The 17,353-nt window shown below is 38.8% G+C and overlaps 1 protein-coding gene across 4 annotated transcripts in view; it reads right to left on the bottom strand.

Moving 5' to 3' along the window:
* TMLHE (trimethyllysine hydroxylase, epsilon) overlaps nt 1-11,284 on the bottom strand; it is a 66,796-nt gene extending 55,512 nt beyond the window's left edge. For all 4 annotated transcript variants that reach the window (XM_060003050.1, XM_060003051.1, XM_060003053.1 and 1 more), the window contains exon 1: nt 11,092-11,284. The gene's annotated coding sequence lies outside the window, so the exon portion shown is untranslated. The remainder of the gene's footprint in view (nt 1-11,091) is intronic.
* Nucleotides 11,285-17,353: the final 6,069 nt, after the last annotated feature.

Below are 17,353 nucleotides of genomic sequence, written 5' to 3'. Positions count from 1 at the left end.
ATGGTGACAGATGGTAAGTAGAGTTACCCGGGTGATCATTTTAAAATGTATAGAAATATCAAATCACTATGCTGTGTAACAGGAACTAACACAGTGTTGTAGGTCAATTATACTTCAAAAGCAAACACAAACAAATAAATTCATAGAAAAAGAGATCAGACCAGAAGCGGGGAGTGGAGGGAGAGGGAATTGGATGAACATGATCAAAAGGTACAAAATTCCAGTTATACGATAAATAAATACTAGGGATGTAATGTACAACATGATAAATATAATTAACACTACTGAATGTTATACACTAAAGGTGTTAAGAGAGTAAATCCTAAGAGTTCTCATCATAAGGAAAAAATTCTTTTTCCTTTTTTTAAATTTTGTATCTATTGAGATGGTGGATGTTCACTAAACTTATTGTGGTAATCATTTCATGATGTAAGACAAATCATCATGTTGTACACCTTAAACTTATATAGTGCTGTATGTCAATTATATCTCAATAAAACTAGAAGAAAAAACCACTTCCTCACTGTAAAAAGAAAAAAATAATCTAAACAACTGAGAAATATATAAAATAAAAAGTCAAAGCCTCCTTCCCTCATTATTTGCCATTCCCATTCCTTCAAGGAAACTCATCAACAATCAACAGTTCGGAGAACCAACCTCAAGATCACATACAGCTGAAATCTCCACAACTGTCACACATACATACAGAAATACATTTTTTTTTTTTTTTGGTGAACATAGTTTTCGGATCACTTGGTAAATGCCAAAGAGTGCTATTGATGTTTTACTTAACATTACTAGAATCTGAAACTGTCATCCAAAGTAGCTGTACTATTTTGCATTCCACCAGCAATGAATGAGAGCTCCCATCCTTCTGCATCCTTGCTAGAACTTGGTATTGTCAGTTTTTTGGATTTAGTCATTAATAGATTTAGCAACTAATAGGTGTGCAGTAATATCTCATTGTTGTTTTAATTTGCATCTCCCTAATTATGAATGATGTGCATATTTTCATATTCTTAATTGCCACCTATATATCTTCCTTGGTCAAGTGTCTGTTCAAAGATCTTTTACCCACTGTACAGTTTTTTAAGCAAGTTTTTTTTAGAGCAGGTTTAGGTTCACAGCAAAATTGAGGGGAAGATATAGAGATTTCTCATACACCTCCTGCCCCTACACATGCATAATCCCCACCATTATCAGTATCCTCCACCACAGAGTGATACATTTGTTACAAGTGATGAACCTACATCAACACATCATTATCACCCAAAGTCCATAATTTATATTAGCTTTCACGCTGGGTGTTCTACATTCTATGGGTTTGGGCAAATGTATAATGACATGTGTCCTTTATAATAACACACAGAGTATTTTCATTGTCTTAAAAATCCTCTGTGCTCTGACTATTCACCTCTCCCCCACCATGAGTTTTGCTATGCAATATTTTCATTTTTCAGCCAATTAACATATTTTCTAATTTCCATTGTGATTTTTAAAATTTGACCTACAGGTTATTTAAAAGTAAACATATTTTAGAGGGATTTTCTATTTTTATTATTGTTTTCTAACTTTATTTCATTGTGGCAAAATAACCCCTCAGTGCAACTGTAATTTGTTGCTGTATGGCCTAGCATATCATCTATTTTTCTGTGTGCAGAAAAGAATATATATTCTGTAGTTGTTACATAAGGTCATCTGTATATGTCTGTCAATTAGGTTGTTTGTTAATATTATTGTTCAACTGTTCTATATACTTATTGGTTTTATTTGTCTTATGATCTGTTAGTTATTGAGGGATATGTATTAATATCTCTGATTATGACTGCATTTATTTACTGGACATCTGTCAATTTTTGCTTTGTATATTTGGGCTGCACACAAATTAGAACAATAATTTTATCTTCTTGGTGGATGGCCTCTCTTATCATCACAAAATATGTCTTATGTCTAGTAAAGAAACCTGCCATAAAGTCTTGTTTTATATTATCATATCTAAATCAGGTTTCTTTGGGGGGGTAGTGTTTGTGGTGTATATTTATTCCACCCTTTTGTCTCTTATAAACAGCATATATGTAGTTAGATTTTGTTTTTCAACCTCATGATTTGTCATTTAATTAATGTGTGAAGTCAAATATTTGCTTTCTATTTGTCTTACCTGTTTTGTTTCCTTTCTCTCTTGCTTTGTTTTACACTGATTAGGTAATTTGTATCATTCCATTTCCTCCTTTGTTTACTTGTTAGTTATACATTCTTTTACTGTTTTTTTAAAAACAGTTATTCTAGGGATTATAACACATATCTTTGATTTTTAAAATTATAATGCAAATTAAAGAATTTATATTAACTCTATCTTCCTTCTTCAACTGCTGTTGTGTATTTTAATTATACACACACACAAACACACACACATACATCCCACAGGGACATTCAGACCTACCCACATATTTAACCTCTCCATTGCATCCATTTTATATCTCCAAGCTTTCATTTGGGATCATTTTACTTCAGCTTAAAGATCCTAAATATTTCCTTTGGTGTTTGGTGGAAGGTTTCGTAAGTTGGGACCATCTGAAAGCATCTGTCTTACTTTCATTTTGAAGGCTATTTTCATTGGATATAGAATTTTTGATTGGCAGTTAGTTTCTCCAGCATTTTGAAGACATTGTTCCATTATGTTCACATTGTTTCTGTTGAGAAGTTAAAGCCAATCTAATTGCTACTCCTTGTAAGGTAATACATCTTTTTTCTCTAACTGCTTTTAAGATTGTTTCTTTTTCTTTATTTTTTATCAGTCTTTATTAAAATACATCTAGATGAGGTTTTCTTTATTCTGCTCTGAGTTATAGCACTTTTTAAATCTGTGGCTTCATGCATGATTAGGTTATGTATATGGCACAACTGACATTAAGAAAGGGACAGGATCTTTGGTTGGTCTGACCTAATCCAGCAATCCCTTAAAAGGGACAGGGATCTTTCTGGTGAAAGAGACTTGAAGCAGCAGAGGAATCTGCTGTCAAAGAGATTCTCTATTGGCTTTGAAGATGGAGAGGACTATGTGGCTGATATGCAGCAAGGAAACAGCAACCTCAGTCCTACAGCCACATGGAACTGAATTCAGCCAACAATCTGAATGAGGGTGGATGTGAATTCTTAGCCAAAGCCTCCAGAAAAGAATACAGCCTACCCAACACACCAATTTCAGCCTTTAATACACTGACCAGAGAACCCAGTAATGCCATGCCTGGTCTTCTGACACACAGAACTATGAGATAATAAATGGATGTTTGTTTAAGTACTAAGTTTGTGGTAACTTGGTATGCAGCAATAGCAAAATAACACAATACTTTGTTACTTTTGGAAAACTCTTAGTTATCATCTCTTCAAATATTGTTTCTGTACCATTCTCTCTCTCCTCTCCTAGGACTCCTATTACAAATATATCAGATATTTACATGTACTAGGTGCCAGGCATTGTTATAAGTGCCAACCCACTGCATTATATCTCTATTTGCTACCATCCCAGTCCAGGCCCACCATTATTTCTCACTCAAAGACTGCAAAAGCCTCCCAACTGATCTATCCATACATACATTTGCCCTCCCTTCAAATCATTTTGCACACTGTAGGAATAGTGAATTTAAAAAATATATTAGTATGTCATTCTTTTTGAATGGATCCCTAGGGCCTTCAGGGTGAAGTCCAATTTACTTATCATGTTATGTAATGCCTCCCATTACCTGATCCTGAGCTACCTCTCAGCCTCACTTCCTGTTATTTACCTCCTTGTACTTCATTGTTTATAGCTTCCCAGACCCACTATACCTTCCTAATTCTGAGAAACTCATGTTCATGCTTTTTGTTCCCTCAAACTGGAAGCCGTTCCTACTCTGTCTTTTATACATCTTTCAAGAATCAGTGGAGATATCATCTAAGAATTCTTCCTTAAAGTCACAGAATGAACTAGTAGCTTCCTTTTGTTCTCTCATTATAGTCTGTTGATGCCTCTGTTTTCCTTCTCAATATATTTTGTTGAAATTGTATGTTTTTATGTCTTTCCCACCAGTAATACTTGGACACATCTCAATGTGAAGACCTCTGGGTCATTCATTTTTGTACCCTAACATCTAGCATGGTTCCTAGTACTTAGGAGAATTTCATAAATGTTTGTGGACACTGGATTGAATTACTTTTCTTCTAGCTTCATAACCTCTTTAAATCTGGTAAGATGTCTGCTCTAAATCTTCAGTCAAGTAAGTTATAAAAATATTGATGATGTCAAGCCAAAGGTAGGGTTTGCAACAGGCCATCTAAAACTCTTCCTTTGCTTATGGTCTGCTATCAGCACTCTTTTAGTATGGTAATTTAACTAATTAATACATAATTGTATTAATTATATAACCCATCAACATGGAGTCATAATTCTTGTTCACAAGGGTGTCATAAAAGACTTGTTAAAATCTTGCTGAAGTTTCATTCATTCATTCATTCAATGTACATGTTATATCTGTCTTATTTCCATAAACATCTCTAATAATCAGAAATAAAAATTAGATTTGTGTGGAACGTCTTTGTTTGTTGATAACACTGTGTAATTTTCTAAGTACTCACTTACTTGAAAATCTGTTCTAGAAGCTAACCCAGGACATATTTAGCTTATTGATTAGTAGACTGAAAACTCTTCCTCCCTTTCCTTTGTTAGAAGTGGTAATATACTTATATAAATCCAGTGTTAAAGTACCTGTCCTTATTCTCCTTAATTCTTTCGATCATTGAGAACAGTTTAACAATATCAAGTTATAACTTATCCATCCCAGGACACATGTACTTTTTCTTTCTGAGAACGTAGTTAAAATTGTTCTTGTTGTCTTTGCAAATATGTATTTATACAAGCCTGAGGTAATTTGGGGGCTTATCCTTCCAAATACTAATCCCTTAGGCAAGTGCCACCTGTTATATTCATCCTTCTTTTCCATCTTTTATATATTATTCTTAAAAAAATAGCAACTATTAGGTCATTGTAAAACTTCCCTTGCAACCCCATAGCTTCCCTCATTTCTCCTTTAATAGAATAATTTGCTGTTTCATAGTCAAAATGATGTTTTTGAGAGCTTCCCAACCTTTAAAGTCTAAAGCCATCTTAATGTAAATTAAAGTCCAACAAGTATCAATCATAATAACAGAAACTTTTGGAGAACAGCCATAGCTAGAAATTCTAGTCAGAATAAGCAATTACATAATAGGTCAATCTGAATCTTTTCATGGTCATTACTAAGGAAGAAGCATTACCCCCTAAAAGGCTTAAAGCCAAGAGTCCATTTAGCTCCTGTCAATTTTTCCTTCCAAATGTCTCTCAGATTTGTCCTTCTCTTTCCATTCCTATAGGTGCCTTCATCACCTCATACCTGGACTACTGCCATAGACTAGATGGTTTCCTTGCCTCCATTCCATCCATATTCCAATCCATTTTCCATACTATTGCCAGATTAATCTTCTTAAAACACTTTCATCATGTCACTCTCCTGCCTGAGACCTAGCTCAAATGTCACCTTTGTAAAATCTTCCCAACTCCCCTAGGAAGAGTTAGTAGCTGCCTACCCAGTGTTTCACAGCTCTTTGTGCACTTACAACATACATAATAATTGCCTGTTTAATTAGTTTTCTCTTCCCATTTGCTGAAAGCTCCTTGAGGGCAGACAGAAGGATTGAGTCATCTCTTTACAATGGCTTCACATAATTGGCCCCACCTATCTTGCCCACTGCCTCAGGGCCTTCACATATGTTGTTTCCTTTGCCTACCATATTCTCCCTCTCATTCTTCCTGCACAATTCATTTAACAAGTATTTATTCAGTGTCAACTATGTGCCAGGAACTATTTTAGGCACTTGGAATTTATCTGTGAACAAAACAGACAAAAATGTCTGCTTTCATGGAGCTTATCCTCTAGCGGAAGGAGGTAGACAAAGATAAACATAATAAATGAGTAAATTATATAGTATATTAGAAGGCAATAAAAGCTATATGGCAGGATAAAGGGATGTGCTGGAGGTAGTAGGACATTTAAACAGGGTGATCAGGGTAGACTTTATTGAGCAAAATGACATTTGAACAAAAAGGGAATTATTCATGAAGATATCTGATGTAAAGTAGGCCAATACGAAAGCTCTAAGCTGAGATTAGCTGTCATATCTGTGTCTGTGTTTAACTAGTGCAATAATATATTGGATTACATGAGTTAAGAGAATGCTCCTTTACATCAGGGCCTCAAAATTAAATGTCCACAGGGGCCAGGCAAGTAACATAAATAGGTAAAGTATAAGAGACAATAGGGGATTGTGGTGAGAGCAGTGAACTGAAGAATGCCTGATCTGTCCAAAACTCCTAGCCACCACTCAGCTCTAGCTAATTATTGCCAGACAGTCCGAATGCTGCCAGATTTGAGAGGAGCCAGAAATGCATATTATATAAGAAATCCCCCAATTTGTAATGTTGACAACTGAATTAGTTCGGGTCCTCTGAGAAGGAGATGCCATGACAGGAAGAGATGTACAAGTGGTTTATCAGGGGAAACATATGTGAAAGAAAATGGAGACAGGGTCTGAAAAGACTGGGACAGCTGTTGGGCCATGATGTAGGTCTAATCCCTGGGGAGGAGGGTAAATGCAAATCAAAACCACAAAGAGATACCACCTCACATCTGTCATAATGGCTATTATTAAAAACACAACAAATAACAAGTGTTGGTTAGGATGTGGAGAAAAGGGAACACTTGTGCACTGCTGGTGGGAATGTAAATTGGTGCAGTCACTCTGGAAAACAGTATGGAGGTTCCTTTAAAAATTAAAAATAGAACTACCATATGATCTAGCAATTTCACTTCTGGGTATATACCCTAAAAAGCGAAAGTACTAATTTGAAAAGATATGTGCGCCCCTGTGTTCAATGCAGCATTGCTTACAATAGCCAAGATATGTAAGCAACCTAAGTGTTCACTGATAGATGAATGCATAAAGAGATGTGGTATACATACATACACACACACACATACACACACACACACATACACGGGAATAATGTTCAGGCATAAAAAAAGAATGAAATCTTGCCTTTTTCAACAACATGGATGGACCTAGAGGTTATTATGCTGAGTTAAATAAGTCAAACAGAGAAAGAGAAATACCATGTGATTTCAGTTCTATGTGGAATCTAAAAAACAAAACAAATGAATAAACCTAACAAAACAGAAACAGGCTCATAGACACAGAGAACAAACTGGTGGTTGCCAGAGGGGAGAGAGGTAAGGGCGGATGAGAGAAACAGGTAAGAGAGATTAAGAGGTACAAACTTCTAGTTACAAAATAAATGAATTGTGTGGATTTAATGTACACATAGGGAATATAGTAAGTAACATTAAAATATCTTTGTATGGTGATAGGTGGTAACTAGATTTATCATGGTGATCATTTTGTAATGTATAGAAATATCAAATCACCATACTGTACACCTGGAAGTAACATAGTGTTGTAGGTCAATTATACTTCAATTAAAAAAAAAGTCAAAATGGATTAGACATAAATGTAAGATAAAACTATAAAACTTGCAGAAGAAAATATAGGAGAAAATCTTCATGACCTTGGATTAAGCAAAGTGTTCTTAACCATAAAGTAGAATTTACAAAAGAAAAATGATAAATTGAACTTAATAAAAATTCAAAACCTTTGTCTTTCAAAAGACACAATTAAAAAATGAAAAGATAAGTCACAGACTGGAAAAAATATTTCCAAATCATATACCTGATAAAGGATTTATATCTTAAATATATAAAGAATTCTTACATCTCAATAATAGGAAGGGAAAAAACCTTATTGAAAAATGGGCAAAATATTTAATAGACTTTTCTCCAAAGAACATATACAAATGGACAAGAAACAGATGAAAAGATGTTCAATATCATTACGATTAGGGAAATGCAAATCAAATTCCAAATGAGATATTACTTCACACCCACAAGGGCAGCTATAAATTTTTTAAAAGGAAAAATAACAAACATTGGTGAGGATGTGGAGAAATTAGAACTTTTATACACTGCTGCTGGTGCATGTAAATGTAATCAATATAAAATGGTGCAGCCCCTTTGGAAAATACTTTGGCAAAAGACTAGACATACAGTTACTACATAAGCCAGCACTTCCACTCCTAGGTACCTACCCAAGAGAATCGAAAACATATGCGCATCCAAAATCTTGTGCGTAAATGTCCACACCAGCCTTATTCACAATAGCCAAATACCAGCCTTATTCACAATAGCCAAAAGGTGGAAATAACCCAAATGTCCATAAACAAAAGGTGGTATATACATATAGTATATACCATTATTCGGCCATCAAAAGTAATGAAGTACTGATTCGCACTACAACATGGATGAAACTTGAAAACGTCACACTAAGTAAAAGAAGCAAGTCACAAAAGACTGCATACTGCGTGATTCCACTTATATGAAATGTCCAGAATAGGCAAATCCATAGAGACGAGCAGCAGATTAGTGGTTCCCAGGGGCTGGGGTGGTAATGGGGACTAAGTGCACATGGGCAAGAGAGAGGTGCCATTGAGGTGATGGAAATATCTAATATTGGATTATAGTGATGGTTGCACCACTCGATGAATTTACTAAAAATCCCTGAATGTACACGTAAAATGAGTCAAATTTATGGTGTGTAAATTATATCTCGATACAAAATTTTAAAAACACTTTGGGAAGTAGAGAAAATAAAGTTTGTGTCAGTTGACACAACTTATTAGGGGTCATACAGAGCTCATTGGGCTGTTGTATGTTGTTGATGTTGTCGTTGTTGCCGTGGTTATGGTGGTTTTCCCATGAGGGCTGAGGGTCAAGCAGGGATTTGGGTCTTCTACAATAAAAATTTTAAAAATTAACAGAAAAAGAATGTTGCTGGGTTGAAATTCTGAGTAGCAGTGGGGGCAAAGAGAAGTGGATGGGTTTAAAAAAATATTCACGATGCAGAAGTGACAAGGTTTTGTACTGATTAGATATTGGGAATGGGGAAGAGTGAGGATGCCTCAGACTTAACATGCTTCAAGTTGAATCCCTGTTGTCCTCTCAAACTTACTGTCCTCCTGTGCTGCTAATCTCAGTGAGTGGATCAGCATCCTGGCACAGAGTAAGCATTCATTGATTGTCTTTGGAGTGAAAGAATGAATGAACAGAATAAAAATATGGCCAACGCATCCACCAGGTCCTGCCAAACAGCCAGTCCTATACTCACCCACAAGGTCAGCTCAGCAGATGTCTATCAGAATTCCCCTCTCACTCTATTGACCACTTGGGAAATCAACAGGTCCCACACCTTGAAGAACACTCACATTCATACCGGTGGCCACTCCTTGCCTAAACCCTGCAGCTGTGGCAGAGACCAGGTTTTGCCCAAAGCCTCTCACCCTGTAAATTCTTTACACGTGGGCAATGGCAGGTACATGTACAGCCCATATAAGCATGAGGGACGTTTGGTGCTGTCGAAAGAGGGTCACAATGGTGCCCAACTGGTGAGTCTATGTTCACTTTGGCTCCAAGCAGAAAGAGACGTTTCCCATCCGAGGGGGTTTATTAATCCAGGGCCCACCGCTCCACCCACCCCCCATCCTGGCAGGCAGAAACACAGCTGCCAGAAACACTGCAGACAGCGAGTGATCAATTCGGATATTTTACTGCTGTTCCCAGGGTTGACAAGCAGAGATACAGAACCGCTTGTGATTCCTGATACAGATACCAAAACCAGGAAGTGATCCCTCCCAGTCCACCCTTCCCAGAAACAGAGGATGAGGTGGGACACGCAAAAGACGCCCCCAGACTCAACCGACAAATTGAAAATTCCCTTCATCATACTGGTTATGAGAGAAAGTATAACCTCTTTAAGTATCGTTATACATAAGCACATTTACCTCTCATGGTTGTGAAGATTACAGCGTTTTGCATAATATATGGTTGCCGTTATCATTATCACCAGTTCCTTAATGAGGAAGAATCAGAATGACAGCACAATGTCCTTCCATAGTGTTTCTAGTTCTTTGCCTTTATAGTTAAGTTAATGTAAAATAAGGTGTAATTTTTACTACAGTGTTTCCTGAAAGTGCAATACCAAGCTAAGAGGCAACCCTAAAAGACTGCTGTATGGGAAGGGAATATGGAAGTATTCCCACACATGGGAGCTCAAGTTTGTCTTTCAGTGCTTGAGTATATAGTTAAGTCACCAAGTCATTTATGATTAGACTTTCGTCAGGCAGTGTACTATGCTCATTCAACCCATAAGGTTTTGGACAATCATCTGTCCTCTGGTTAAAATCTTTAATGGTAAGGCATTCAGAAGAGCATTCTTGAGTTAACATTCAACCAAGGCATTGAATGAATGTTGTTTCCAGTTTTCAGGGCAGTCAGTAAAGTAAGAAAGCCTAAATAGGCTTTTCAGAGTTGTTTTCAGAACAGAGAAAGAGCTGCCTTGCCTAGCTTCCCCAATGCCCTGCCCCGCTACTCCTGACTCTTGCTAGGTTTCCTGCTCAGGAGGGGCAGAGAAAGGGTAAAATCTGGGCAGAAAACATTACCAAGAAAGAAAGTCAGTGCTGCAAGCTCTTGCAGACAGCCGAGTTCCACCTTCCACTGCACTGCCCAGCAAAGTGAAGCAGGGAGAGGGTAGGGACTCGCCGAAAGCTAGACACAGTCAATGACAGGCCCAGGACGGGGAAGTCCGATCGAGTTTGAGACAATGTACTCTGGGCGTCAGTCCCAGCGCAAGGTTGCTCCAGCTCTTCCAGCTCTTCCCAAGCACTAGGCCCAGCTGACCCCGCGCTGATCTCCGGGCGGGCTGTGTTTCGCGCAGCTGGCACAAACCGTGACGAGAGCCCTGCGGCAAGGCACAAGTGGCCTTCTCCTCTGCCAGGGTAAATAAAGGTGAGTACCAACGCCCCGAGGCCGAGCAGCCGCCTCTCGCTGCGCCAGGCCTGAAAGCCAGAGGCTGGGCAAACCTACTCATCGCACCCACCCAGAACACCCCTTCGCCGATCCACAGGGCGGAACCCACCTGTGCCGGAGGTCGCGACTCCCAAATCAGCAAAGCGGGAGGAACTGCAAGCAAAGAGAACCTCGGAAGGCAGCCCTGCGCCCGCCTTTTGCTTTTTGCCCTGAAACTGTCGGCTCCGCGCTCCCCTCCCCCAGCGCGCTCGGACCCAGCGCCTAGCCTGGAGGCCCCGCCCCGCTCCTTCCGGCCATGCAGGGTGGGGGCCTCGCGCGCCTGGGACCAAGCGGGCTGCGGAGCGTGCTAGAGCCGCTGACGCAACAGGGCTGAGCTGGGCCGCGCTGGTTGATTGCCTTCATTTAGCAGATTTGGAACCACAGGCGCAGACAGGAGGATAGATAGACCTATGAAAGTATGCGTGTAAAACCTAGGTCGCCTTGCTTGCCGTTTCAGGACTCCTCCCAGTACGCTCCTATTTATGGTGGTTTATCGAGGGTCGCTGGAGCTTAAATTCTTCCAATATCCCTCCACCACTTTCTTGAACTTAAATCGCATACCACTCCACTGCTGGACTCCCACCAATTTACTTGAGCACCTTGAATCCAAGGTCCAGGTACAGTGTTAAGTACATTGAGCGCGAGAATGGAACGAGCCGTTAAGAATTCATATCTTATGCACGTACAAATTGAAGAACAGTACATATTACAAAGAAGGACAAAAAATTCACTGAAATAGTATGTGCAATGGAAATTCAGGGCAAAGGGAAAAAATTGAGAGCAACAACACATAACAAATGTAATGTATAGACATTGAAAATGGGAAAGTGAGCAGTATTGTAGTTATTGGAGATTCAAATTGTTACTCAAACGGGTAATAATAAAGGAAAGATTTGTAGAAGTCAGCATCAACAAAAGAAAAAAAACCCTTCGTACTTTTACCCTGGAATTCTTGCTGCCAGACGCTTTACCCCTATTTGTCTATTTGGAAAATTGATCCTTTTTCGTGGGTCCAATATGACAAATGTATCCAGCACGGGCCTCAAGTATACCACTTATCGTTTTGGATTATAATTTCTCTCTTTGCATGCCTGTGTCCCCCAATGAGCACGTACCTTCTTGAGAGCAGAAAATTCATATTTTTCAAATTTATATTCCAAGTCCCTAGCCCAGACCTAACAAATATTGTGTTTAGTGAATATTTGTTTAGAATTGTGTAAACCAGTGAGTAGAAAGAAAAAAGGCTATAGCTAGGATGTGAATTAATATACAGAGGAATGACTGAATAAAGTGAGATGATAGACTCAGACTGGTACTCATTCAGGCAGCAAACATTAATGAGTGTCTACCGAACCCCAGGTGCAGTATTAAGCACTGGGTGTAAAATGGTAAAAAAAAAAAAAACAAAGCAAAACAAAACGGAACAGATAGCGTTCATGCCCTTATCGAGTTTAAGAACAAATAGGAATTGGCCAAGCAACAGGAAAAGGAACATCCCAGATGGAGGGTATGGTATGACCATACCCTACCGGTATGGTCAAAGGTTCTGTAGTAGGAAAGAACATGACAGTAGCAATTAGAGTGATAAGATCAGTAAAGGTAAGGTGAAATCAACAGACAGAAAGTACTCAGAAAGAGGCAAGAGGTTGATAGATAAAGCCTGTTTAAGAGTCAGAAAAAGAAGCCAGTTGCCTTAATAATAGTAACCAACATTTATTAAATTTGTGCTATATGCCAAATGCTGAGCTAAGTGTTTTATAACAAACACTTAAGATAAATATTACTGTTATCCCTGATTTAAGGATAAGGAAACTGGGGCACAGAGAAGTTAAGCAATTTCACCAGGATCACACAGTAGTTAAGTGTCAGGGCTGAGATTCAAACCTAGGTGATCTGGCTCCAGATTGGAGGGCAAGAACTGTAATAAAAAATACAAGTAAAAACTACAAAGAATTCTTTCACAAAATATGTTCATTGTTCTCAGATATTTGGCATCTATCAGAAACAATACTAAGAGCTTCAAGAAACAATATCCTGGACCCAAATATTAATGCTCTAGACTTAAGACTTTGGCACAGACGTTGGTTGGTATTGGCAGTGGTGGTGGTGCCTTTGGTAGGTGATGCCATTAAGCAGCAATGATCTTAACATCAGGCATCAGCAGCAAGCCAGAGCACAGGAAGTAGAAAACAGTTGACATGAGTGCTCTTTTCTGGAGCACATATGAACTCTTGGGCAAAGGACTTCAATTCTTTAACCCTCAATTTCCTAATTCACAAATGAGCATAATAATAGTATCTATATTACAGGTTTGTGGTGATGAAATGAGACAATATGTGTAAAGTACCTGGCCATATCTGACACACAGTAAATGCTCTACGAGTATTAGGTGCTATGATGGTGATGCATTTTAGTGACTGGAGGGGAGGCATGACCAACCAGGGAAGGTGTGGTTCAGGTACAGTTTGGGGAAGGTGATATGGCATATCAGAAAAATATTGAATAGGTAGTGAAACAAAAGTTTATTTCCTCCTCTTTGCATCAATTAAATCATTCCCTCTCTGTTATAATTGCTTACTTGTTGGTTTCCCTTATTATGATTTGTGTGTGTTTGTGTGAAGAAGCTAACATAGTGTCTAGGACAGAGTGGGAACTTAAAGAACATTTGTTGAATGAATGAGTTAATGTGTGCGTAAAAAGCAATAGGTATAAATGTGCTACAAAATAAGACAAGAAAAAAACCAATGATATTATCTGGGTCCTTTTATGTTTTAGCCACTCTGGCCTACCTTCCTTTATGTTACTGAAGTCACCAGGCTTGTTCCTGCTCTGATTCCAAAAATATAATCTGCTCATTTATTTGTCTCCACTTGTACTGCTAATACTTAAGGCCAAGTGTTGGCAATTTTTTTTAGAAAAAGGTCAGGCAGTAAATATTTTAGGCTTTGTGGGGCACATGCAGTCTGTCTGCCACTATTCAAATCCATGTTCATTGAGCAAAAGTAGTCACAGACAATATTTAGATGATGAGTGTGGATATGTTCTAATTAAACTTTATTTACAGAAAACAGACAGGAGACAGAATTAGGCCTGTGGGCTCTAATTTGACAATCCCTGCTCTAGACTAAATTACCACCATCTCTTGCATGGGCCATTGTATAAGAAAGATATGTGGGAGCCACCGTCTCTGGCCAACATCTACATCTTGGTTTTATCAGCATCTTAGTGAAACTTTCATGCTTTCTAATCCTGTTCGTAACCTTAAGAGTTGTTGAAAAGTGATTCAAAGTGTGTATTGTAATTTTGAATTTTTATTCGTCAAAATGGTCTTTAAAAGAACCAACTACTAGTGATCTTTGAAAGGTTAAAAAATAAAGAAAAGAAAGAAAGAAAACGAACATTCATAATAAAAGTAACTTTTATTATGTAACTAAAAGTGACTTTAGCCAGAAAATAAATATTCTGTACACAGTGCAATGTTGAATTTGGCTGACGCTTTGGTCTATGACAACAGTTCTACTATACACTCTATACAGAAACAAATAAGTGCTAAAACTTTTCAGAAGAAATCGTCTAGGCCATGCAAAATTTCCCTCATCTACTGATGGATAAAAATTTGGTAAAACCTGAAAAGTGTATTAATTTTGTATATGAGGATATAAACAGGATATGGACGTTTCTGACTCTCAAGGGAAATATGATTCAGCACAAATTTAGTAGCCTGTACAATGTTTACACTGAAGAGGCATTTCATTAGTTTAAATTGACAAAAACCTTCCTGAAACTAACTTAAGTGAAAGAGAAATTTATGGAAAGGTAATGGGGTGTCTCACAAAATCCTAGGAGTGGAGCAATCAGAACTTGGAAAGAACAAGGTACAGTTAAGCCTCAAGAATGGTCAAAACCAAGGATTCAAATGCCATCAAGACTCTATCATTCTTTAATCTCTATTCTTCCTCATACATTTATTTGTGAGCTCTCTCCCTCTCTCTTCCTCTCTCTTTCTCTCCCTTTCTCTCCCTCTCTCCCCCTCCCTCCAAATCTTTTGTTTCTTAGGTCCATGCAACAGGAAATATGGTTACTGACACCTTCCTAAATTTTCATCTTACGGCTTCAACCACTGGAGAACACTATGCCAGGCTGGACCATCTGCAAAGCAAGTTGGCATCTAGAGATTTATTGTGGGTAATGATTAGGAGGATAAAGAGGAAGAGCAGGAGTGGGCAGGGGGAGACTTCAGGCCACAACACAGGTCTGGCGCTTGTTAAAGGACAGGAAATGAAGGAGGAATGGGTAGGAAGTGCCTGCGATTGCAGTGCAACTCTGCGGAAGTAACAGCCAGTGCAACTGGGGAATCCAGAGCAAAGGTTGCTAATTAGATGAATCCCGCATTGGACAGAAATGGCCCTAGTATCACTCCTGTGCTCAGAAAATGGCTGGAGATGCTGGGGTGGGAATGGCCTTGGATCAAATGATGCAAAAATATCCTAATAGTGTTACAGTTGGAGGCTGTTGGGTGACTACATTCCTCACAGTAGGTTTCTTCTTGAAAGAAAATCTGCAAGGCACCTCCAGGGCTGCCACAGACACTGTGGTCCCACATCCATAAATCTGAGGGAGGGATGTTCATCAGCCAAGTTTAAGTCTGGTGCCTATGCAGAACCAATCATCAACTGTAGCTGAGTGAGTGATGTCACATTATATTAAAGGACAGTTTTCAAGAGTGAGCAATCATCCCAGTTTGGCTAGGACTGAGAGATTCCCTGGGATGTGAAACTTCGCTAAAACGAGGATGGCTGGTTATCCCAGAGGTGCCCATCTTAATAGGGATGGGAGGGGCACTGAAGACCATCCTATAGGTTGTATACTGTATAAACCATTGCATTTTACTGCATTTTATGGAGGAAATTCTACATTATAATGCTTTTACTGGATTACAAGAATTTATGAAAGTCTAAGAATTAATCCTTTGAAAATGCCAAAGGTGTCATACTTTATTTCATATCATGCTCAGTCTCCTGTGCATTTATACATGCTTCCTCCATCTAGAAAGCTTCTCTCACTGAAACCTCTCTCCCTTTACCCCTCATACCACCGTTAGAAATGCCTCTTGCCCATTGCTTTGCTTTCTATAAGGAAGGATTCCTCTAAATGAAGATTAAATCACGTAATGAATGCTAAGCACCTATGTAGAGCGTAGCATAAAGTGGTGGCTTGCATCAGTCACAGCTCTTAGTTGCATGCAAAAAAAGCTGAGTCTGGATGATTTAAGCAGGAAAAACGTTTAATAAACCTGTACTGTGAATGGCACTAGCCTAGCACTCCTGCTGTTACAAAAAACTGTTAAACTGCATAAGATATGTAAGGAAGCTGTTTACAGTTATTGTACAATACTCAGCACAGTGACTGTGATCCACAGAAAAGAAACTCACAGTGTAAGCCCTCAGAATCATGTGAGCTCTTTGCCTGTTGACAATTTCCTGACCCCAACACGGAGAGCTGGGATTCCCAGCTGAGTTTGGCAGTCTCACTGAGCTCAGGAGGCAAAGCTGTGCAGATGTTGGAATGAGCGAACATATGTCTTGGGGCTCTCAGCAAATCTTTTTTTTTTTTTTTTTTTTTTTGCCGTACGTGGGCCTCTCACTGCTGTGGCCTCTCCCGTTGCGGAGCATAGGCTCCGGACGCGCAGGCTCAGCGGCCATGGCTCACGGGCCCAGCCGCTCCGCGGCACGTGGGATCCTCCCGGATCGGGGCACGAACCCGTGTCCCCTGCATTGACAGGCGGACTCTCAACCACTGCGCCACCAGGGAAGCCCAGCAAATCTTTAAAAAGAGTGAAAAGGTCATAGAACTTATTGTTCTTGGTTCCAAGACTTACTGTAAAGCTACACTTATCAAAACAGTGTGATACTGGAGTAAGAAATGACAAATAAATCAGTGGAAAAAATTAGAATCCAGTAATAGACCTACACATGTATCATTACTTATTTATTTTATTTTTGGTTTGTTCAGTCATTCACCCATCAAAGAACATTTGGGCTGTTTGCAGTATTTTTGTGAATAAAGCTGCTATGAACATCCATGTACAGGTGTCTGTGTGCACACAAGTTTTAACTTTTCTGGACTAAATGCCTATGAATACAATTACTGGATTATATGCTAGTTACATGTTTAATATTTTAAGAAACTACCAAACAGTTTTCCAGAGTGGCTATGCCATTTTACATTCCCACCAGCAATGTATGAGAGATCCAGTTTCTGTGCACCCTTTCCAACATTTTGTGTTGTCAATATTTTTTATTTCAGCTGTTCTGATAGGTCTATAGTAATAT

Source organism: Delphinus delphis, chromosome X (assembly GCF_949987515.2).
Source record: "Delphinus delphis chromosome X, mDelDel1.2, whole genome shotgun sequence".
Classification (NCBI taxonomy): domain Eukaryota; kingdom Metazoa; phylum Chordata; class Mammalia; order Artiodactyla; family Delphinidae; genus Delphinus; species Delphinus delphis.
This window is presented reverse-complemented; position numbering and strand designations above follow the sequence as displayed.